The 23,767-nt window shown below is 41.9% G+C and overlaps 1 protein-coding gene and 1 non-coding gene across 6 annotated transcripts in view; one reads left to right on the top strand and one right to left on the bottom strand.

Annotated features, from left to right (window-relative positions):
- Window positions 1-23,767, top strand: part of SYNE2 (spectrin repeat containing nuclear envelope protein 2) — a 379,604-nt gene that overhangs the window by 5,696 nt on the left and 350,141 nt on the right. The gene's annotated exons all lie outside the window — the stretch shown is intronic.
- Window positions 21,317-21,386, bottom strand: TRNAG-GCC (transfer RNA glycine (anticodon GCC)). The gene has a single exon. It is a non-coding gene; the product is annotated as a tRNA-Gly (tRNA).

The following is a 23,767-nucleotide window of genomic DNA, read 5'->3' as shown; positions in this document are numbered from 1 at the left end:
ATGAAAGTTCCATCTCTTAATACTGTAATATTGTAACAGTATTGCCTCTTAATAATGTTACAATGGCAATTAAATTTCACCAGAGTTTTGGAGGGGACATTTAAACCATAGCAAATTTATTATATTCTCTTAACAATATCTTTTGAAGATACTGTTCTTAATTTTGATGAAGTACAATTTGTCAATTTATTCTTTATGGGTTGTACTTTTGGTATTATATCTAAGGAATCTGCCTAATTCAAAGTCAAAAAGGCTTTCTCCTATGATTTTTTTCTAAAATTTTTATAGGTTTTGGTTTAACATTTAGGTTCATGTACTTTAATTTTTGTTTATGGTGTGAATATGGGTGGAAGTTTACCCCACCTATGCCAGGAACACTTGGTAATTTTTGGAGAGAGTGTCTGGAAACCATGTCTGGTGTAGGGACGAGGGGTATTTGTTCCCAGCATCTAGTGGGCAGAGGTCTAGGATGCTGCTAGACACCCTACAGTGGATAGGTGAGATCCTCTCAATAGAGAATTATTTAGCCAAAGTGTTAGTAGTGCCAGGTTGAGACACTCCAGGTTTATTAATTTTATTGACTTCCATGAACCAGCTATTGGTTTCATTGATATCGTTTAATATTTTTCTATTTTCTCTTTAATTGATTTTCACTCAAATCTTTATTTATTCTTCTCTTCTACTTTTGGGTTTAATTTGTTCTTATTCCAGTTTCCTTAGGTCATTGATTTGTGACTTTTCTCCTTTTCTGATATAGGTGTTTAGTCTTTTAAATTTATTCCTCAGTACTACTTTAGTGACATCTCACAAATTTTGATATGGTGTGATTTTATTTGTATTTAGTAAAAAATACTTTTAAAATTGGCCGGGCGTGGTGGCTCACACCTGTAATCCCAGCACTTTGGGAGGCCAAGGCAGGCGGATCACGAGGTCAAGAGCTCGAGACCAGCCTGGCCAACATAGTGAAACCCCATCTCTACTAAAAATACTAAATTAGCTGGGTGTGGTGGCACATGCCTGTAATCCCAGCTACTTGGGAGGCTGAGGCAGGAGAATTGCTTGAACTCGGGAGGTGGAGGTTACAGTGAGCTGAGATCATGCCGCTGCAGTCCAGCTTGGGCAACAGAGCAAGACTCTGCCTTGGGAAAAAGAAAACAAAGAAGCAAGTCACTATGTGCAGCCTGCACTAAAGGAGTGGACTGCACTCCTTTCCTCCCTCGTTTCTCTTTTCTTTCTCTCTTTCTCCCTTCTCCCCTTCCTTCCCTTCCCTTCCCTTCCCTTTCCTTCCTTCCTTCCTTCCTTCCTTCCTTCCTTCCTTCCTTCCTTCCTTCCTTCCTCCCGTCCGTCCGTCTGTCTGTCTGTCTGTCTAGCTTTGTCGCCCAGCCGGCTGGAGTGCAGTGGCACGATCTTGGCTTACTGCAACCTCTGCCTCTCTGGCCCAAGTGATCTACCTGCTTTGGCCTCTAAAAGTACTAGGATTATAGGTGTGAGCCTCTGTGCCTGGCCTAGAAACTAATTTTCTTAAACTAAATCCACTAAATTATCATAAAGCAGACCATTACTGTTACAGAAACATATTTTAGAATACTGCAGAGTATTACAATATTCAGAGGACCTGCACTTGGAGAACCCTCCCCTCCAGACAGGCTCTGCAGGGTGCACTGCCTCCTTTTCTTTCCTCTGGGCTGCATTAGGAGGAGGGAGATGAATGGGGAGAAGGAATCAGTCTTCCTGTGTTGACATTTTCCAGACCCTGAGAAACGTTGAGTTGAAAGATAAGTGTGAAAGCATCTTTCTTTTGATGGTGTGTGAGATGAAAAGCACTTGCTAATAGCCCCTCAGGTCAAAGTAACACATTTGACAAAAAGGAGCCTCAAGCTTTTGCTCGTCAGTGTCCATATTTGATTGGAAACTTCAATCTGAGATTTGGTGCTTAGATTTTTCTAGAATTTGCCAATTACTTGTTGCTCTGGTTCCAGCTGACTTTTAGTCTCCCTTTGGGTACTACCACTGGGTGCAGTTTGTTATCAGTGAGTAGCTCTTCTCTATCGGGCTGTGTAAATGTACCCCTATTTAATTCATTCAACAAATTATTTTTTAAATACTTATTGAATCTGGGCTCTGACACACAGATAAAAGTCAATGTCTCTTGCCACTAGTAAAGCTGTCTAGAAGCAGAAAGGCCCATAAGCAGAGGAACATGCAATCTCAGTGGGGTAACTGGTAGTCACTGCAGTGGAAACATGAGCAGGGCAAAGCATGGTCAGCTAGAGCAGTGGTTCTCAAAGTAGGGTCCAGGGACCAGGAGCAGCCAACCTATTGAGTATAACCTTGACAGTGGGGCCCAGCAATCTGTGTTTAATAAGCCTTCTAAGTGATTCTGATGCATGCTCCAGACTGTGAACCATGGGCATAGAGGATTAGACAATCTTTGGGATTTTTTCTAGCTCTTCAAGTCTATGCATATGGTTAAGAAATGTGATATTTACCCCATTGTATTTTTTTTTTTTTTTTGAGACGGAGTCTTGCTCTGTTGCCCAGGCTGGAGTGCAGTGGCACAATCTCGGCTCACTGCAACCTTCGCCTCCTGGGTTCAAGCGATTATCCTACCTCAGACTCCTGAGTAGCTGGGATTACAGGTGCGTGCCACCACGCCCAGCTAATTTTTCTATTTTTAGTAGAGATGGGGTTTCACCATGTTGGTCATGCTGGTCTCAAACTCCTGACCTCGTGATCCGCCCACCTCGCCCTCCCAAAGTGCTGGGATTACAGGCATGAGCCACCGCACCTGGCCCCATCCCGTTGTATTTTAAGAGCATTAGTTGGCACTAATATCATATAAAACATTAATTGCAATGTAGGCTGGGCACTGTAGCATATGCCTGTAATCCCAGCATTTTGGGAGGCTGAGGCGGGAGGATCACATGAGCCCAGGAGTTTGAGACCAGTCTGGGCAACATAGTGAGACCCCAATCTCAAAAAAAAAAAAAATTAGCTGGGCTATGGTGGTGCATGTTTGTAGTCCCAGGTACTAGGGAGGCTGAGGTGGGAGGATCGCCTGAGCCTGGGGGATTGAGGCTGCAGTAAGCCGTGGGAGACCCAGTGAGACCCCATCTAAAAAGAAAAAAAGGAATGTAGGTAAAACAAATTCAGTTTTACTATGTGTGTTGCTGAAGTGAGCACGTAAAACAAATTCAAAATGATACAGTTATGTGTGACAGTGGAGCAATAGTAAATTGGATTTAAAAAACTTTATTATGAAAAATTTCAAATATATTCAAAAGCAGAGATAATAGTAAAATGTACTATTGCATAACGATTACCCAGAATGAATATTATTAAATCCTGTCAATCTGGTTTTACCCATGTCCTCACATATCCCACCCGTGCTGGATTATTTTGAAGCAAATTTCATACATCATATCATTTTATCCTTAAATAATTGGATTTTAAATTATTTGAGATATTGAAGTGCTAGAAATGAATTTGAAACCGAATCATATGTAGCCATTTCCTGGTTTCCCTTACATTATAGATAAAACTTATCTGGAGCTAATTTACACAAAAGGTGGATAAAACAAAACAACAGTTGGACACATGTACATATATTCCTATTTGCATAACATCTATCAAAAGTAAGTATACTTTTTTTGTTGTTGAGGCGAAGTCTTGCTCTGTCACCCAGGTGGGAGTGCAGTGTGGTGTGATTATGGCTCATTGCAGCCTCGACCTCCTTGGCTCAAGTGATCCTCCAGCCTCGTGTTTTGATATTTTGTAGAGACCGAGATCTCACTGTGTTGCCCAGGCTGGTCTCAAACTTCTGGGCTCAAGAAATCCTCCTGCTTTAGCCTCCTAAGGGGCTGGGATTAGAGGCGTGAACCACCGTGCCTGGCAAAAATAAGTATACTTGTCACTACCGTGAATACATTTTATTAAAACATTTTATTTACTGTCATTATGTTAGCAATATGTGCATTCTACTTATAGATAATATTCTAGAATAGTAAGAAAGACTATACACGCATGCCCTGCCAAAATTAAATTATTGCACATGAAGGGGAAATTTTAATTTGAAAGGCAGGTTTTTAGGAAGGTAGATATTAGGAGGTTTTGGAGCAGTTTTTTTTTTTTTTTTTTGGAGACAGAGTCTCACTCTGTTGCCAGGCTGGAGTGCAGTGGTGTGATCTTGGCTCACTGCAGCCTCTGCCTCCTGGGTTCAAGTGATTCTCCTGCCTCAGCCTCCTGAGTAGCTGGAACTATAGGCATGCACCACCACACCTGGCTAATTTTTGTATTTTTAGTAGAGATGGAATTTCACCATGTTGGCCAGGCTGGTCTCAAACTCTTGGCCTCAAGTGACCTGCCTGCCTCGGCCTCCCAAAATGCTGGGATTATGGGCCTGAGCTACCATGCCTGGCTTTGGGGCAGATTTTTAATATATGTAAATTAAGAATTCTCACTACTCATTTCAGCAGTTATGTTGCCTCATTTGGAAAGAAAAGGTATTCAGCATGTGGGGATGCATAATACATTTTAAAAATCCATTCATCTTAGTCAATGTGCTCCATGCTGTCTTTTTTTCAAGGTTAGAGATAACACATTCAGTAGGAGATCAGGTTATGGGATAGTTCATGTTTGGAGAGGGGACAGAATTGATTTACAGACATACCACCTGTTTTCTCCTACTTTGGCTTTGGAGGACAAGTTGTGGTATCCTGAGGAAAAGCTGATTGTATCACTTACGACTGAGATTTTCATCTTTACCCACTTCTGTGTGATACATGAATTAATGGGTCATACCATAGGAGTTAGCTAATTTTCATTTAAAAATATTACTCAGAAGATATTTTTATCTTAATTGTACATTTCAACAACATAAATAAGCTGTTCAAGACTGTCTCCCATGCCTCCAAAACAAATAAAAACCCCCCACAACTCAAATGCATATAAGCTGTTACTACAGTATAATGGTGGGTTATAGCCGGTATATGATGGGATTGTTGATAGAATAATGCATATTAGAGCTTTTAGTTCAAAAATTTGAGATAGTGATTCAGAAAGAAAAAAAGGAATGATTATCATGAATTCTGTTTATTAGAATTCTGTTTATTAGAGTTAAAGATATGTTTTTTTTAATTTTTATTATCATTATTTTTTTGAGATGGAGTTTCACCCTTGTTGCCCAAGCTGGAGTGCAGTGGTGTGATCTCAGCTAACTGCAACCTCCACCTCCCGGGTTCAAGCAATTCTCCTGCCTCAGCCTCCTGAATAGCTGGGATTACAGGTGCATGCCACCACACTCGACTAATTTTTTATATTTTTCATAGAAACGGGGTTAGCCAGGCTGGTCTCGAACTCCTGACCACAGGTGATCCACCTGCCTCGGCCTCCCAAAATGCTGGGATTACAGGTGTGAGCCACGGCGCCCGACCAAGATGCGTTTTATTATTTGCACTTGTGTATTGGCAAAGAAAATAGGTTTCTAAGCTTGCTCTTGTTAGAATATCCCTTGTAGTCACTCATTTGATGACGCTGAGTAAGAATCTTTCCTCTGTTAATACATCTTTGTTTAAAAGAAAATAAGTTACCTTTGTAGTCTTTGTACATTTTTCTTTGCAGAAAGTTTCCCCTCTGCTGGGTAATAATTAATTTTATAAAAGTGTTTAATCCAGTACCGATTATATTCCCTTCTGAGCTGGATGAAAAGAAACTTCTGAATATTTGTAACCACAGATTGATGATTTGGTTACAAAGACTCTCTGTTGGTGATGGTTTCTGAGAACTGGAAGGTAAGCTTGTTCCTTGGGTGAGTCATCATGTTGTCTTGCAGTCGGTCATGTGTTTTCTTAGCAACTGCTGTTGATTTCAGGTTTGAGCAGGGTGAGCATGTTTTGAAATGATCCAACAGATTCTTTTAGGTTATATATGGCTGCTAAATCTTATACACTTACTATTACTATTATGTGTATCACAAGGAGTGAAAGATTGAATTCTTTTTCTATCTCTACCTTCCAAATCATTTCTCTTCTAATTTGTTTTTCAGGGGTAGTGAGGACTGGGAGTGGTGGTAAAAAGGGAGAAAAATAAATGAATCTGGGATATCATGAGTCTGCCTGTTTATGCCCCTGGACTAGAGCAGAACCAAAAGGACCTCCATGTGCTGATAGGATTAAATATGATTTCCTGGGGTGTTGATCTTGAGTAATACTCCATGTGCATACATTCTAAAGAAACAAGTGAATTTTAGAAATGTCTGTGGTATAGTGTAGTGGTTAAAAGCATGGCTTCTGAAATCAGCCTGACCCCTGGTTCAAATTCTAGCTTTGCCATGTACTAGAGGTGCTATTTTGGGCAAATTACTTAACCTCTCTGAGTAGAATTTCCTCATCTGTAAAAGTGAAACTAAAATCCCACGTACTTACATTACTGAGATAATACAGGTAACAGACAGCATAGTACCTACAGAACACATGGTAACAAATGCTAGTTATTACATTCAGTTCAAGGGTGCAGTACACAAGGGGCTAGGTATCAGGTGTTTAGGGGACAGTCAGAAATGAATCATATATGAGCCCTAATTCTTCAGGAACTGGGGGAGATGACCTTGTAAACAAGTAACTGTAGTATTATCTAGAATGGAAGAAGTGCCAACTGAAGTACAAGCTGTGGTGCATAAAGCAAGTGATGCCAACTTTGGGGAAGTTAGGGCTAATTTTGTAAAACATTTGCCATTTGAGCTGAGGGTGTATTGCCAGGCCTAGAATGATGAGTAGGGCTTTTATGGGTGGAGAGTGGAGGGGAGTAGATTGTGGGCTCAAGAAAAGCGCAGGGTTAATGGCAGGGTGTGGTGGGAGAGAAGGCTGGATAGATGATTTGTGGTTAGATTTTGGAGGGTTTTTCACACACAAGTGTTCAGACTATATTCTCATGGTCAGTGGGGAACCAAAGCAGGTGTTTGGTGTGAGCTGTGTTTCACAATAATGTTTTGAAAGATGTATTAGAGAGGCAGGGAGTCCAATTACAGGGATGTTTCAGAAATTCAGGTGAGTGATGAAGACATTTGGAGAACAGAGTCAGAGGGGATTAAAAGGAGATAGAAGACAGACAATTCGAAACTAGGTGCCAAAGACAATGTTCATGCCATTACTTCAGAGAGAGAGAAAATACAGGAGGAGAAGGTATGGGACAAATTGGATAGTCCAGCAATGGAGTGGGCTAATGGGTCTTGTGAGCTCAACGATTAGTGGGAGATCTATCCGGCAGTTGGAAATTCAGTTCTGAAAGAAGGAAGCTAACATTTATTGTGCACCCACTGTGTCTCAGGTTTTATGCTAAGCACCTTAGCAAATTATTTATTGGGAGCAGTTTTTTTTTTTTTTTTTGAGACCAAGTTTTGCTCTTGTTGCCCAGGCTCAAGTGCAGTGGCGCGATCTCAGCTCACTGCAACCTCCGCCCCCTTCCCCCCCACCTCCGTTTCAAGCGATTCTCCTGCCTCAGCCTCCGGAGTAGCTGGGATTACAGGTGCCCGCCACCACGCCCGGTTAATTTTTATATTTTTAGTAGAGATGGGGTTTCACCATGTTGACCAGGCTGGTGTCAAACTCCTGACTTCAGGAGATCCACCTCGGCCTCCCAAAGTGCTGGGATTACAGGCATGAGCCACCATGCCTGGCCAGAAATAGTATTTTTAAGATGAAAAAGTAGGGGCTCAGAAGAGACGTGATATTTAAACATCAACTTTAATTTTAAAGCGCTTGTCATTTTTATCTTTTCTCTTTAAGCTCAGAAGAATGGATAAATGAGTGAGTACCGGAGGCAGCGAGCAGGCTGCTCTCTGGGACACTTTTCATCAGTTTCCACCTCAGGCTTTCACTATGTGGAGAGAATAGCTCTTTAACTGTGTGGTTCTCCTTGTTACCTGAAGAGTGTCAAGGGAGTTTCATTCTCCATTTTGTTTCTCAAGTTCTAATATTCCTTTCCCTTCGGAGCTGCTTGAAGGTTAATGTCCTTTAAGATTTTTCTCTCTTGCTTCTGATGAAATGGAAACATTTGTTTTGGAGTGGGTAAAAACATAATAAGTCTTGTTTTAGTTCAATTGGAGAGGCCAAAGGGGCAGAGAGAATGTTGCTCTTTTCCTTAATGGTGTCCCCTTTATTAGATAATGAAATGTGTAATCCTTATGCCAAGCTCATGGATGCAGATGAAAATTAAGTCTGATGAGACTTTGAATGCCTTTTAAGGAATTTTTGTTATTACAAAAACCCCAGCACACACACACAGACACATGCACACATGCACATATGGGCAAAAGCCCTTCCCCATATTACTTTCATTTTCCATTCTTGCAGTCTCTCTTCCTAGAGATAATTGCTATGGACAATTGTATGTTTATCTTATTTAAATGTTTCTGACACATGGAACCTTGGGAATAATTAGGCAAAGTAGCTAGAATTTGACCTTTTTCCTTTTCATCTAGGTATTTGATATCAGGGTTTATTACTAAGATTTAATAAATATGGGTTCTTCTTTTTTTTGTGTGTGTGTGTTTTTAAGGCAGGGTCTCACTCTGTGGTCCAGGCTTGAGTGCGGTGGCATGATCTCGGCTCACTGTACCTTCTGCCTCCTGAGCTGAAACAATCCTCTCACATCAGCTTCCTTAGCAACTGGGACTACAGGTGTGCACCACCACGCCTGGCTAATTTTTGCGTTTTGTGTACAGATGGGGTTTTGCCATGTTACTCAGGCCTGGGTTCTTATTTTTGACTGTGGTTTTGAAAGCCCCATAAATATAAAATTTAACTTACTTTAAATGCTGTTAGATCACCTTTCAAATCACCAATATACCTAGGGTTATAATTTAAAGACCTTGTGCATCTCATTTGTTGCTAAACCAGTTCTGTTAGTTAATTTATTACCCAAGTTTGCCAGTTAACTGCAACAGTGGGCAAAAAGCTGCTTTTTCTTCCTTTTTTTCTTTTTTTAGACAGTCTTACTCTGTAGTCCATGCTAGAGTGCAGTGGCATGATTATAGCTCACTGCTGCCTCAAACTCCTGGGCTCGAGCAATCTTCCCACCTTAGTCTCCCAACACAGGCTCATGCCACCACGTCCAGCTAATTAAAGCAATTTTTTTTTTCAAGAGATGGGGTCTTGTTATATTGCCCAGGTGGGTTTTGAACTTCCAGACTCAAGTGATCCTCCTGCCTCAACCTCCCAAAGGGCTGGGATTATAGGTATGAACCACCTTGGCTGGCTGGCTGGCTTTCTTTCTTTCTTTCTTTCTCTCTCTTTCATTCTTTTTATTATTTTTTTGAGACGGAGTCTCACTCTATCATCCAGGCTGGAGTGCAGTGGCGTGATCTCGGCTTGCTGCAGCCTTCACCTCCTGGGTTCAAGTGATTCTCCTGCCTCAGCCTCCTGAGTAGCTGGGACTACAGGTACATGCCACCACACCCGGCTAATTTTTGTATTTTTAGTAGAGACAAGGTTTTGCCTTGTTGGCCAGGCTGGTATCAAACTCCTGACCTCAGGTGATCCAGCGGCCTCGGCCTCCCAAAGTGCTGGGATTACAGGCATGAGCCACCACACCTGGCCCTTTCTCTTTTTTTTTTTTTTTTTTTTTCAGAGGAGGAAGGGCACAGAAGAACTGAGAATAGAAATTAACGTAGGTCAATTTTAGTTTGGTAACTATATTAGTCTGTTAACTACTTCATATGTTGAATGCTCATATAAATGTGCTGTGCTAAGTTTCTGTACAGAATTATGGGGTAAATGAGTAGACTGGATATATCTTGTCCATTAAGAGGTCTCTCATGGTACTGTTTAAGGACATGGGTTTTGGAGCCCAACAGACTTGTGTTCAAGCCAGTTTTGCCGGTAACTTGCTGTATGGTTTGGACAAGTTATTTAACTTCTCTGTTTCCTTAAATGAGGTAGATGGTTTCTATGTTATAGGCTTATAACATAGTGAGGATCAAAGAGATGGTGCATGTAAAGTGTCTGGCATCAATTGAGTACTAAATAAATATTAACAATTTTTTCTTTTTTTTTTGGAGAGAGGGTCTTGCTCTGTTGCCAAGGCTGGAGTGTAGTGGCACAATCTCCATCTTCTGGGATCAAGCAATCCTCCCATCTCAGTCTCCTGAGGAGCTGGAACTACAGTTGTGTGCCACCACACCTGGCTAATTTTTAAATATTTTGTAGAGATGGGATCTCACTATGTTGCCTAGGTTGGTCTTAAATTCCGGGGCTCGAGTGATTCTCCTACCTTGGCCTCCAAGTGCTGGGATTTCAACATGAGCTACCACACCTAGCCAGTGATTCTTATTGCTGTTTTATCATTTTTTCAAATAGAGAACTTACAATTTTGATTATGTATGTTAGAGAATTTACCTGTTCTCACTTTTAAGCTATAACAAAGTAGGTGTCACTGATACTTCACTTCTTTTTTTTGCACTGTAGGTTGTCCAAAGGAATACAGAAATACTGAGATAAGCTTTTTAAAAAAAAGAATAGAGATGTGGTCTAGCTGTGTTGCTGAGGCTGGTCTTGAACTCCTGGGCTCAAGCGATTTTCCCACCTTTGCCTTCCAGAGTGGTGGGATTACAGGTGTGAGCAACTATGCCTGGCCAAAATAAGCATTTTAAAACAGATGCAAATCTTAGTACCTCTCTTAGTTGGCCAGCTTTTTAAGTAAGTTGAAAGAGTTCACCCAAAGAATACCACAGAGATTTTTCTTTTGTTTCAGTAGTCCGACATCTCAAGTTCCTTTGGTGTTTCAAGTTTTGTTTCTACTCAGGAAAATGTTGTGGAATGCATAAGACATTTTTAAAGGAGTGTTCTAATTGTTCACCAGTGGGGAGGAAACAACTTAAGTGGTGTTTCTTGTTGGTTGAGAACATATTATATGTATTTTGAGGGCTGAGGACAGATCAGGGATATTTCTATAGGGAAGGATTTGAGATAAGGAAAAAAATATTTCTTAGAAATCTCAAAACTGTAGTCTGAAATTCTGTGAAAAGAAAATTGAAGAATTTTGTAATCCAAGTCATTGGAGATAAAGGGTCAGAAGGAATATTTTTGTTGTAGGAAGTGTTATCTTCACAAGAAGATCCATAAATCCTAACTGTTTTAATGAGCTAGAAGATATGCTAAAGAAAAAGGAATCCCAGAAGTAGACGGAAGCAGGTTTTTTGTTTTTGATTTGTAAAGACAGGGTCTTGCTTGGTTGCCCAGCCTGGTGTTCTTTTTTTTAAAGGCCAGATAAATTTCTTTTTTCTTTTCTTTTTTTTTTGGGGGGGAGGGGACAGAGTTTTGCTCTTGTTGCCCAGGCTGGAGTGCAGTGGCGTGATCTCGGCTCACTGCAACTTCCGCCTCCTGGGTTCAAGTGATTCTCCTGCCTTAGCCTCCCAAGTAGCTGGAATTATGGGTGCTCGCCACCACGCCCAGCTAATTTTTGTATTTTTTAGTAGAGATGGGGTTTCACCATGTTGGCCAGGCTGCTCTTGAACTCCTGACCTTAGGTGATCCACCCACCTTGGCCTCCCAAAGTGCTGGGATTACAGGTGTGAGCCACCAGGCCCAGCCTTAAGCCAGAAAAATTTCTTTCTTTCATTTTTTTTTTTTTTTTTGAGACAGTCTTGCTCCTGCCAGGCTGGGGTACAGTGGCGTGATCTCAACTCACCGCAACCTCCGACTCCCTGGTTCAAGCAATTCTCCTGCCTCAGCCTCCAGAGTAGCTAGGATTACAGGCACGCGCCACCACGCCCAGCTAATTTTTGTATTTTTAGTAGAGACTGGGTTTCACCATGTTGGCCAGGATGGTCTTGATCTCCTGACCTCGTGATCTGCCTGCCTCGGCCTCCCAAAGTGCTGGGATTACAGGTGTGAGCCACAGCGTCCGGCCGCAGATAAATTTCTGATGGAGTCATTGTGCATGTTACAAGCAACAACAAAAAGAATTTAGTATACACAGAAGTACATTCTGTTCTTTCCCTGAGATGCTATGACCTCATATCAGATCTCAAAGTTGTGGCCACAGTATTGGCAAATATGTATCTTTAGGGAAAACTCAGAACAAGTAATTCTGGTTGTTTCTTTTCAGGTGAGAAAGTTCTGCCATGTTTAGAAATGGAATGCAAACCAGTTTGCAAGCTCTCTAGCAGTCACAAGTAAAGCAGGGGCAAAGAGAGGATTTAACAGATTTCATGGTTTGAGATTCTGCTGTTTCAAAAATCAAATCTATTTTTCAGAGATACCCTCTTTTCTTTTGTTTGTCTTCTTTTTCTTTTTCTTTTTGAGGTGGAGTTTCACTCTGTCGCCCAGGCTGCCAGTGGCGTGATCTTGGCTCACTGCAACCTCTGCCTCCTGGGTTCAAGCTGTTCTCCTGCCTCAGCCTCCCGAGTAGCTGGGACTACAGGCGCCCGCCACCTTGCGTGGCTAATTTTGGATTTTTTAAATTTATTTTTATTTTTATTTTTTTTTTGTAGAGACGGGGTTTCACCATGTTGGCCAGGCTGGTATCGAACTCCTGATCTCAAGTGATCCATGCACCTTGGCCTCTCAAAGTGCTGGGATCACAGGTGTGAGCCACCGTGCCCGGCCCAGAGACACCCTCTATTTTCATAGTTGCTTGATTCAAATACTTTTCAACGTAAGAATACCTGTTAAAGAGCTGCATTGCTGGTTGGCATGCTAGAACACACAGCTTTTACATCACACTACAGTTAATTTTCCTGCTGTTTTTTCTCATCTACTGTCATTTTACTTTTTTAAATTTAAATTCAAATTTTTAATTTTACTTTTTTGTCTTTAACCAGTCAGAATGCTAAGATTTGATGGTTAAATAAGACCAAGTATCAAATATTTAGTACGAACTCTCCATTTATCAATGCGGTTGCACGGAAATGGATGGTTCTTTGGAGGCAGAGTTAAAGGTTAACACAAACTCAAGAAGGACAGAAAGGAACTAATTTTGGGGAGATACGAATTTTTTTTTTTTTTTTTTTTTTTGAGACAGTTTCACTTTGTTGCCCAGGCTGGAGTGCAATGGCTGGATCTCAGCTCACCGCAAACTCTGCCTCCTGGGTTCAAGTGATACTCCTGCCTCAGCCTCCCGAGTAGCTGGGATTACAAGCATGGGCCGCCATGCGCAGCTAATTTTTTTGTATTTTTAGTAGAGATGGGGTTTCTCCATGTTCGTCAGGCTGGTCTCGAACTCCTGACCTCAGATGATCCGCCTGCCTCAGCCTCCCAAAGTGCTGGGATTACAGGCGTGAGCCACCGCGCCCGGCGCGATTTGAATTTTTTAAAAACATTCCACTAGAGCAAGTATTTCCTTAACATTCTAGTATGAAAACCATTATCTAAAGTGGTTTTAAAAGAGATGTCTTTTTTTTTTTTTTTTTTAATCTTTCAGAGACAGAGTCTCACTGAGAGAAACCCAGCTAACTTTTATGTTTTTTGTAGAGATGGGGTTTTGCCATGTTGCCCAGGCTGGTCTCAAACTCCTGAGCTTAAGCTGCCTGCCTGCCTCAGCCTCCCAAAGTGTTGGGATTACAGGTGTGAGCCACTGCACCCGGCCAACTTAAATTATATCTATATATATAGTTTAAAAATTACTTAATATTTAGGATCTATGAAAAGGTATAAATGATTATACAGTAAGTGTATACCTGCTTTAGCATCCTAGTTCAGAAATAAAATATTGCTAATTTGGTTGTGACGTCTTCCTCCTCCCCAGAGGAAGCTGCTGTACTGAATTTGGTGTTTATCATGCTTATGTGTTGCTTAACAATTTTGTTGCATATGAATGTTAAGGTTGATTTTCAAAGTATTTGACAGCTGGTAGTGTGTGGGCCCGGCCGTGTCAAGTTGTACCAGCCTAATATTAGTCCTATCATGGATCCCTAAGAGATACTTTAAGATTCTATCCAGCTGGGCGCGGTGGCTCATGCCTGTAATCCAAGCACTTTGGGAGGCTGAGGCGGATGGATCATGAGGTCAGGAGTTTGAGACCATCTTGGCTAACATGGTGAAACCCTGTCTCTACTAAAAATAAAAAAATTAGCCATGGTGGCGCACGCCTGTAATCCCAGCCACTTGGGAGGCTGAGGCAGGAGAATCACTTGAACCTGGGAGGTGGAGGTTGCAGTGAGCCGAGATGGTGTCACTGCACTCCAGCCTGGTGACAAAGCAAGACTCCGTCTCAAAAAACAAAAACAAAAACAAACAAGATTGTGTCTAATTGGCTGGGCATGGTGGCTCACATCTATAATCCCAGCACTTTGGGAGGCTGAGGCGAGTGGATCACCTGAGGTCAGGAGTTTGAGACCAGCCTGGCCAATATGGTGAAATCCCATCTCTACTAAAAATACAAGAATTAGCTGGATGTGGTGGCGGGTACCTGTAATCCCCGTTACTTGGGAATGTGAGGCAGGAGAATCGCTTGAAACTGGGAGGCAGAGGCTGCAGTGGCCTAAGATCACACCACTGTACTCCAGCCTGGGCAACAGAGTGAGACTCTGCCTCAAAAAAAAAAAAAAAAATTGTATGTAATTAATATTACAGTTTTACTGTATGTTGCACATTCTTCTGCAAGTTGCTTTCCTTCCTCTCAACTGTGAGATTCATCCATCTTGGTATATATGTGACTCTGATTCATTGATTTTCATTGTTTAATATTCCATCGTACGAGTATGTCACAGTTCATCCATTCACTTATTTGTTGATATTTAGTTTTTTACGTCTCCTTCTAGGACCCACCTGTTCACGTCTTTTGCTTATTTTCCTGTTGGGTTGTTTGTCTTTTTCTTTTTGATTTGTAGGTATATTGTTTTTGTAGTTTTCTGGAAACAGTTACTCATTAACTTGCACATAAACCACATAATGACAGCTTTGCCTTTCTGATATTATTGAAGCTACATATAGCTATTTACATTTGAAAATGGGTATACTCTAATCAGACTGATGTGAAGTACATAAGTAGAATTGTCTGAGTGTTAATATGCCAGTGACTGTAGATATAAACATATTTCTTTATTTAGAATGGATATGACTTACTTTTTTTTTGGTAAAGATTAATTTCCCCATATTTCCATAGTCATGCAGGTGAAGGTGTGGACCCTACAGTACTCTAAAGTGTGAGTACTTACTTTTTTTTTTTTGAGATGGAGTCTAGCTCTGTTGCCCAGGCTGGAGTATAGTGGCTCGATCTCGGCTCACTGTAACCTCCGCCTCCTGAGTTCAAACGATTCTCCTGCCTCAGCCTCCCGAGTAGCTGGGACTACAGGCATACGCCACCACGCCCAGCCAATTTTTGTATGTTTATAGAGACGGGGTTTCACCGTGTTAGCCAGGATGGTCTTGATCTCCTGACCTTGTGATCCACCTGCCTCGGCCTCCCAAAGTACTGGGATTACAGGCGTGAGCCACTGCGCCTGGCCAAGTACTTACCTTTGTAAGAAATCATAAGATTCTCATTTTTTTCTCCACTAACTACATAAAGCAGGATAATGGTTGGCACCGTTCCTTCCTCACTGAACTGTGGATGGGTCTCAGCATGCAAAGGAAGTAGAAAGTGAATGGGAGGACGGCAGCTGTTGCTCAGAAGTTCCTTCCATAATTTGATTTATTTACACTATTTGGGTTGTTCATGGCTTGGTTCTCCCTCCCTTTTTCCTCCAGTGAATGGTGACTTGACAGAGCTACGTGAGATGCTACTTGTTCTCTTGTTTGTTGGCTGCTTGTATTTGCTTTCTGGAAGGTTATTGTTTTCAAGGATCTTAAGCACCAGGATTAGGACAGTTAAAAACCATTTGTTAGCTTGGAAAATGTCATCTTCCTCTTTATCCTGCTGTCCTGGCTGTGTGCTTCCTTCTCTCCCTTCCTGTATCTCTCTTCCTTACAGATTGCTTGCATTACGTATCTATGAGATGTCCATCTGTCAGAGTATTTAACATTTTGTTCATTGTAGTTCTTTAAAACCTTCTTATAGTTGCACAAAAGACATAAACATTTAAAAATACATTTGGTACTGGAGGTTGCCTTTTCCTGGAGCATTGCATCTGATTTCCTTGTTATTAGTAGACTAAATCCTACTGAACACGGTGGCTCTCCCTGCCTGCCCTCCACTCCACTGTCTCTGCTTCTCACCTCTTGGCTCTGCAGGCCTCTTTTGTTGTTGGGAGCTAACAAAGTACCATAATTTGCTAGATGTTGCAGGAAGATGACAGGCCAAGGGGTTCCAGGAAGGATATCTGTGTAACCTGCCTGAGCTCTCTTATCTTTAAAATTGCCACCTAACTAGCCTTGTCTCTCTTGGGAGTAGCCAGAACTTTAGAGTTAAGAATGTTGTTCAAAAGAAAGATGTTTATTTTTAGAGGCTGCAAATATTTTGAGCCTATTTGCCACAACTGCTTTTTTTTAAGAAACAAAAACTAATGGACTTTACAAGTGGGTAACCTCAAAGGGAAAACGAAAATCTTGCAAGAAGATTTAGCAATATATAAAAGTTTGGTAAACAAGCTTCATTAAGTAACTTTTATGTTTGCTTAGTCAAAATTAATATTACTATAATTATCCTGAAATTCTCTTTTTCCTTACATTTCTTGCCAAATAACCTGATTTAATGACATAGAAAATAAAAAACGTCAAAGGGAGAAAAGTATTTTGTTGTTGGTGCAAAGGGTGTGGTGTTATCACTAGGAGACAAGCAGAGTTCTTAGCGATGGTGTCATCTAAATTAATTTTATCTTCTTCATGATCACATGGATAAAAAAGAAATTCAAACCTCTGATTTTTTTTTTTTCTTTTTAATGGGGTGTTGCTATGTTGTCCAGGCTGGAGTGCAGTGGCTGTTCACAGGTGTGATCATGGTGCACTAAGCTTTAAATCCTTGGGCTCAAGTGATCCTCCTGCCTCAGCCTCCCAGGTAGCTGGGACTACAGGTGTGCACCACTGTGCCAAACTTTCAAGTCTTTGATTTTTAAGGAATCCTGATTTTATTTTAGCAGGATAATTTTTACTTTATGAGGCCCAGTTTCATGTAGTAAGGCAGCATGTGATATAGATAAAAATCAAAGACCAGAGCTAACAGAAGGGCCCTTCCTTCTCATAGCATCTTTATGAACAGTTGTGAGTAAAGATGATTCCCAAAACCCTTTACAGATACTAAGTTCTATTTAAAGATTCACAACAACAATGACAACATTTTAGGGCTCTTTTCCAACACCATCACTTCCTCCTTCTCTTGGGAAGTTAAGCTTGGGGTGGAGGAGGTGCAGTGGTATTCCTGGACTAGCACACCCATGCTGTTGCCTGTGTTTATGGAAACACAGACCTTTATGGGACACTGAGCAGTGGGATTGGTGATGTAGAAATATGTTGATGGAGACTAACAGAATAGAAAAAAAAAAAGAATTAAGTAACACTTGTCAACCTCAGCCAGTCAGGGGAGGAAATACCCTCACATATTAAACAATAACAAAACATTTGAAATGCCGATATTTATAGTAAATTGCTTTTCCTGTCTTTTGGCATAAATCTTAAGAGGTATATTTGAGGGACAACAGTGTATGGGCCAAAGGGAGGCTTCACTGCTCAGGTGGAAGAGCCCGCTCTTGCCCTCTGCAGGGTTCCAAGGCTCCCAGACCAGTGACTTGATGCCAGAAACCCAGGGCAGAAGGGAGACTGGCCAAAGTGCATGTTGCAAGGGATGCATCTTAAAGGCCCCTCTGACTGACTTTGCTGTACTCTATGGAGGTCTGTGGACCAGGATCACCCCAGCGATTCCAGTTTAAACTATGATGGACCTGTTTTATGAAGGTACAGGTATGAATTTGGTGACTATGGATTGAGCTAGTTGTTTAAAACTTATTTAATCAGCTGGGTGTGGTGGCTCACACTTGTAAAAAACTCACACTTTGGAAGGCTGAGATGGGAGGGTTGCTTGAGCCAAGGAGTTTGAGACCAGCCTGGGCAACACAGCGAGACTCTATCTCTACAAAAAATTTAAAAAAAGTTAGTGGAGTGTGGTGGCACACACCTGTAATTCCAGCTACTTGGGAGGCTGGTGGGAGGATCGCTGGAGCCAGTTCAAGGCTGTAGTAAGCTATGATCATACTACTAAACTCCAGCCTGTGTGACAGAGCAAGACCCTATCTCAAAAAAAAAAAAAACAAAATCTTATTTAATTGCAGTAGTGGATACCATTTTTTTTTTTTAAATTAAAAAAACAAGCAACAAGCAAATATGTTCTTTTTTTTTTTTTTTTTTTGAGACGGAGTCTTGGTCTGTTGCCCAGGCTGGAGGCTGGAGTGCAGTGGTGCGATCTCCACTCACTGCAAGCTCTGCCTCCCGGGTTCATGCCATTCTCCTGCCTCAGCCTCCCGAGTAGCTGGGACTACAGGTGCCCACCACCATGCCCGGCTAACTTTTTGTATTTTTAGTAGAGACGGGGTTTCACCATGTTAGCCAGGATGGTCTCTATCTCCTGACCTCGTGATCCTCCCACCTCAGCCTCCCAAGTGCTGGGATTACAGGCATGAGCCACCGCGCCCGGTCCCCAAATATGTTCCTTTTAACTGCATTGCTAATCTTATTAAATAAACTGAGAAAATACAGTGAGTTGTTCAAAGCCTCCCAGTGAGTCAGGGAACAAGTAAGACAGATCAGAAACCACTGTCCCTGGATACCCAGCCTGTTACTTAGTCCAACAGACCTGTTATTGAGGATTAACATCCACTCAGAGCCAGAAATAGAGCAATTGAGACTAAATCAGTTTTGATTGTTGGTCTCTAAGGATGAAAGGATGAGGGATACATTAATTTGCTGGGCAATTGATTTTCCCTTGGGATAAGAGAAAAACAAGACAAAAATTGTCAGTCATCAAAAATGGCACAGCCACTTTCGTTAATAAATTATGTTTGGGCTTGGAAAACTTCCAGCCCTATAAATAGATTATGGGAAGCCTTCAGGGAGAGAAAAAAAGGTGCACTATGACTGCTTTCATATAAAAAAAATAGCAGGCCCATTGAACTTGGAGAAGAAAATGAGAGGCCTATAACCTAGAACTTTGGTCAAAATAGGAACTATGTATGATTCATAGCTGAAACTTTACTTTCTAAGTTTGTTACCACTCACTTCCAAGTTTAGGAGGAATAGGTTAAAAGTTTGGCAGGAGGATTTTTGGGAACAATTTGTACAAACAGGAGATTTCTGAGCAGTTCCATTTTTCCTGCTGAGAGGTGGTTAATTTGGTTACTTACATTCTCATATTTTGCCATAGTAGAGATTAAGAAAACCACTGGAGTGGAAATGAGAACCATCTCCACATTTTAATATTGTGATTGAAATAGAATTATGGAATGCTTCTGAAGATGTACACTGTTGTAAAGTGACACCATTCTGATTTTCTGGGCTTCTCATAGGAATGCTGAAAGTCAGCAAGTGGAGCTTGATATTTAACAGTGGAGTTGGGGATCAAAGAGGCAGGTTATCTTTCATGAGTGTATGTGTTCCCTATGTGCGTGTTCTTTACTTTCTTATTCTCTGTGTCTGTGTCTTTTTTCCTGTGTTTCCCTGACAGTTCTACTTTATGACTGTCTATAAGGTGTGGTGTTCTGTATTTTATAGCCAAGGTCATTTGCATTAGTTACATTTTTTTTAATTAAAACTTTTTTTTTTTGAGACAGGGTCTCATTCTGTTGCCCAGGCTGGAGTGCAGTGGCATCATCATGGCTCATTGCAGCCTCGACCTCCTGGGCTCAAGTGATCCTCCCACCTTAGCCTCCATTGAGTAGCTGGGACTATAGGTGTGTGTCACCACACCTGGTTAATTTTTTTTTGGTAGAGATGAGGTCTTACTGTGTTACCCAGGCTGGTCTTGAACTCCTGGCCTCAAGTGATCCACCTGCCTCGGCCTCCCAAAGTGCTAGGATTACAGGCTTGAGCCATCACACCCAGCCTAACATGGTGTTCTTTGGATGGTGTGTGGGTGGGTGAATAAGAAATGGCACCTGTGGCAACATGATCGTGATCTCCAGCCTGTGGGACTGGCATGTCTAGATCTCCCTGGCCTGTACTAGGTACACCCACACAACCCAATAAAGCCTGTAGCCCTGGTAAGAGGAGCTGGGGAGGATTGGTTGATTGTCTAGAGAAGTCGGTTAATATCTCATATTTGGGGCCACACAAGAATCAAGACAATGATTTGCTGACAGGCATTCTCCCTGGATTCTGGTCATTTTGTTTCTGTTGCTGAAGTCCCCTTTTATTTTTTTCTTTATTTTTATTTTTTTTTGAGACAGAGTCTCACTCTGTTACCCAGGCCGCAGTGCAGTGGTGCGATCTCAACTCACTGCAGCTTTCATCTCCCAGGCTGAAGCTATTCTCCTGCCTCAGCCTCCTGAGTAGCTGGGATTATGGGCATCTGCCATCAGGCCTGGCTAAATTCTGTATTTTTAGTAGAGAGGAGGTTTCATCATGTTGGCTAGCCTGGTCTTGAACTCTCCTGATCTCAGGTGATCCACCCGCCTCGGCCTCCCAAAGTGTTGGAATTACAGGCATGAGCCACTGCGCTGGGCTTGGAGCCCCTTTTAAAAGCAGTGATCCAAAAAGAAAAAAATCTAGGCATAACTCTTAAACATCTATCTGAAGCCATTAAATGATAGTTTGGACAGGTGTGGTGGCTCATGCCTTTTGATCCCAGTGCTTTGCGAGGCTGAGGTGGGAGGCTTGCCTGAGGCCAAGACCAGACTGGGCAACATAGCAAGACCCTGTCTTTACCAAGAAAAGCTCAGTTGGGTGTGGTGGTACGTGCTAAGAAGTTTAAAGGAGCGCAAACTGCCTCATGAGCCAAGAAGACTGTAATGGGAGAAACGGAAGAGCCATACCATGATCTACCCCAACCTTGAGTTGGGCTAATTTATCTCAATAACAAAAGACATTGAAAAGTCTCCTTTTGTGCAAGTTTTATCAGAAGATTGATTTAAAAATCTTTTTTTGTTTTCTTTTTTTTTTTTTGACGGAGTCTCGCTCTTTCCCCCGGGCTGGAGTGCAGTGGCGCGATCTCGGCTCACTGCAAGCTCCGCCTCCCGGGTTCACGCCATTCTCCTGCCTCAGCCTCCCGAGTAGCTGGGACTACAGGCGCCTGCCGCCGCGCCCGGCTAATTTTTTGTATTTTTAGTAGAGACGGGGTTTCACCATGTTAGCCAGGATGGTCTCGATCTCCTGACCTCGTGATCCGCCCGTCTCGGCCTCCCAAAGTGCTGGGATTACAGGCCTGAGCCACAGCGCCCGGCCAAAATGGGAGGGCGTGCTGCATGGGCCGGGAATCGAACCCGGCCTCCCGCGTGGCAGGCGAGAATTCTACCACTGAACCACCCATGCACCAATGGCTGAACCACCCATGCATAGAGAATGACTCCCCTAGCAAGGCAGGAAAAGAAGACTCGACCCTCTGAAAATTAACCTCTGTATTCTTCGCTAGAATCAGCCCCAGTGAACTTGAACTATGGGTAGACTAAGGACTGAGGCAGAGATCCAGGAGGCCATGAATCCTTGGGAGAAGCAGTCGGAGCCCACAAAGGGTCTCCATCCCCTGAATTCTGACTGTTACCATAAATAGTGTGTAGCTGTTAATTTCTTCCAGGAAAGGCCCAGGCGGCCGGTGTATCCTATAAAGGAAGCTAGGAGAGTGGGAAAGCCGATCTGGCTGACCGTTAATTGTGCACAGATAGGAAAGGGAGAGTGGTTATATGTAACTTTAGTAAGGAACAAAGGGGCTTCCAAAAGTTCACTTGCCCCAGCCTGAGACAAAGGAGGAAAAGTAAATCTATTCAGATAAATAAGCAACAGAGGACAAAAGTATTTTTGTGTTTTCCCTTTGGTATCCACAGATAGCATATTTTACAAATACCGCAAGATTAAATTCTTCAATTAGTCTGAAAAAGCACACAAGAGCATTCAACAAATGAGCCAAAGTTATAGTGGGGATACTTGGGTTTATAGCACCAACCAGCAAAGGGTATTGCAGTGGCATAGAAATTAAATCTCTAAAGTTAGGTTTAGTCTTTTTATTAACCAGAAGTCACGTTCTTAAGAAAACATTTTCTTCTCTGGTTATGTTTTCTTTTATGAATGAGAACTTTCTACATTTTATTTATTTTCTTATTTCACTTGATGGAAGGGATGTGACAAAGGTTGACGTTAAGTGGTTTTATTTTATTCATTTATTTAACTTTTTTGAGACAGGATCTCACTCTGTTGCCCAGACTGGAGTGCGGTAGCACGATCTCGGCTCACCGCAACCTCCGCCTCCCAGGCTCAGGTGATTCTCCTGCCTCAGCCTCCCGAGTAGCTGTGATTACAGGTATGTGCTGCTACCGCCTGGCTAATGTTTGTATTTTTAGTAGAGACAGGGTTTCGCCATGTTGGCTAGGGTGGACTTGAACTCTTGACCTCAAATGATCCACTCACCTCGGCCTCCCAAAGTGCTGGGATTACAGGTGTGAGCCACCATGCCTGGCTGAAGTGGTTTTAAAAAATGTGTGTGGGTTACATATTTTTCATTTAGAAGATGAGGTAGCAATAATGCTGTAAGACTTTGGATAAGAATTCTATGTTAAAAAAAAAAGGAGTTCTGTGTTACATCAACTACCACAACTATTTCTATTTTTATTTTTGTACTTTATCTTTTAATGCTTGTTATATGCACATATATTTATATGGTTACATTCCTATTGAATATCAACATCGGATTCTGTTGATCTTAGTATTTTCTTATTTAATATTTTCTATAGTCTTTAATTTTTTTTTTTTTTAAAGGCAAGGTCTCAGTCTGGTGCCCAGGCTGGAGTATAGTGGTGTAATCATGGCTCACTGCAGCCTTGGCTTCCTGGTCTCAAGCAGTCCTCTAGGCTAAGCTTCCCAAGTAGTTGGGACTACAGGCATGTGCCACTGTGACTGGCTAATTAAAAAAAATATATATATGTATTTTTTGAGACGGAGTCTTGCTCTGTTGCCCAGGCTGGAGTACAGTGGTGTGATCTCGGCTCACTGCAACCTCTCTCTCCCAAGTTTAAGCAATTTTTCTGCCTCAGCCTCCTGAGTAGCTGGGATTACAGGAATGCACCACCATACCTGGCTAATTTTTTTGTGTTTTAGTAGAGATAGGGTTTCACCATATTGGCCAGGCTGGTCTTGAACTCTTGACCTTGTGATCTGCCCGCCTCAGCCTCCCAAAGTGCTGGGATTATAGGTGTGAGCCACTGTGCCTGGCAATTTCTTTTTTCCTTTTTTTTTTTTTTGTAGAGATAGGTTTTCCCTATGTTGGCTAGGCTGGTCCTGAACTCCTGGGCTCAAGCAGCCTGCCCGCCTTGGCTTCCCAAAATGTTGGGATTGTAAATGTGAGCCACCACACCCAGCCAAAGCAAACTTTTATGTTTTTGAATTACCTATGAAGCTATTACCAGGATGATTGTTTGTCTTCAGTTACTTCGTGGGCTATTGCTATAGAATAAAAATTTGGGCCAGGCACAGTGGCTCACGGCTATAATCCCAGCACTTTGGGAGGATCATTTGAAGACAGGAGTTTGAGACCAGCCCAGGCAACATAGTGAGACCCTGTCTCTACAATAAATAAACAAAACAAAACAATCTGATCTTTTGAGTTAGAGTTATAATACAGATTAATTTATGTGTCATATATTTTTATATATACTTATATAAATGTATATTTATGGATAATTTTATGTTTACATAAATATATA

The sequence above is a fragment of the Hylobates moloch genome, unplaced genomic scaffold, assembly GCF_009828535.3.
Source record: "Hylobates moloch isolate HMO894 unplaced genomic scaffold, HMol_V3 SCAFFOLD_16, whole genome shotgun sequence".
In the NCBI taxonomy this organism is placed as follows: domain Eukaryota; kingdom Metazoa; phylum Chordata; class Mammalia; order Primates; family Hylobatidae; genus Hylobates; species Hylobates moloch.
The sequence above is the reverse complement of the archived record's forward strand: the minus strand, read 5'-3'. Positions and strand labels throughout refer to the sequence as shown.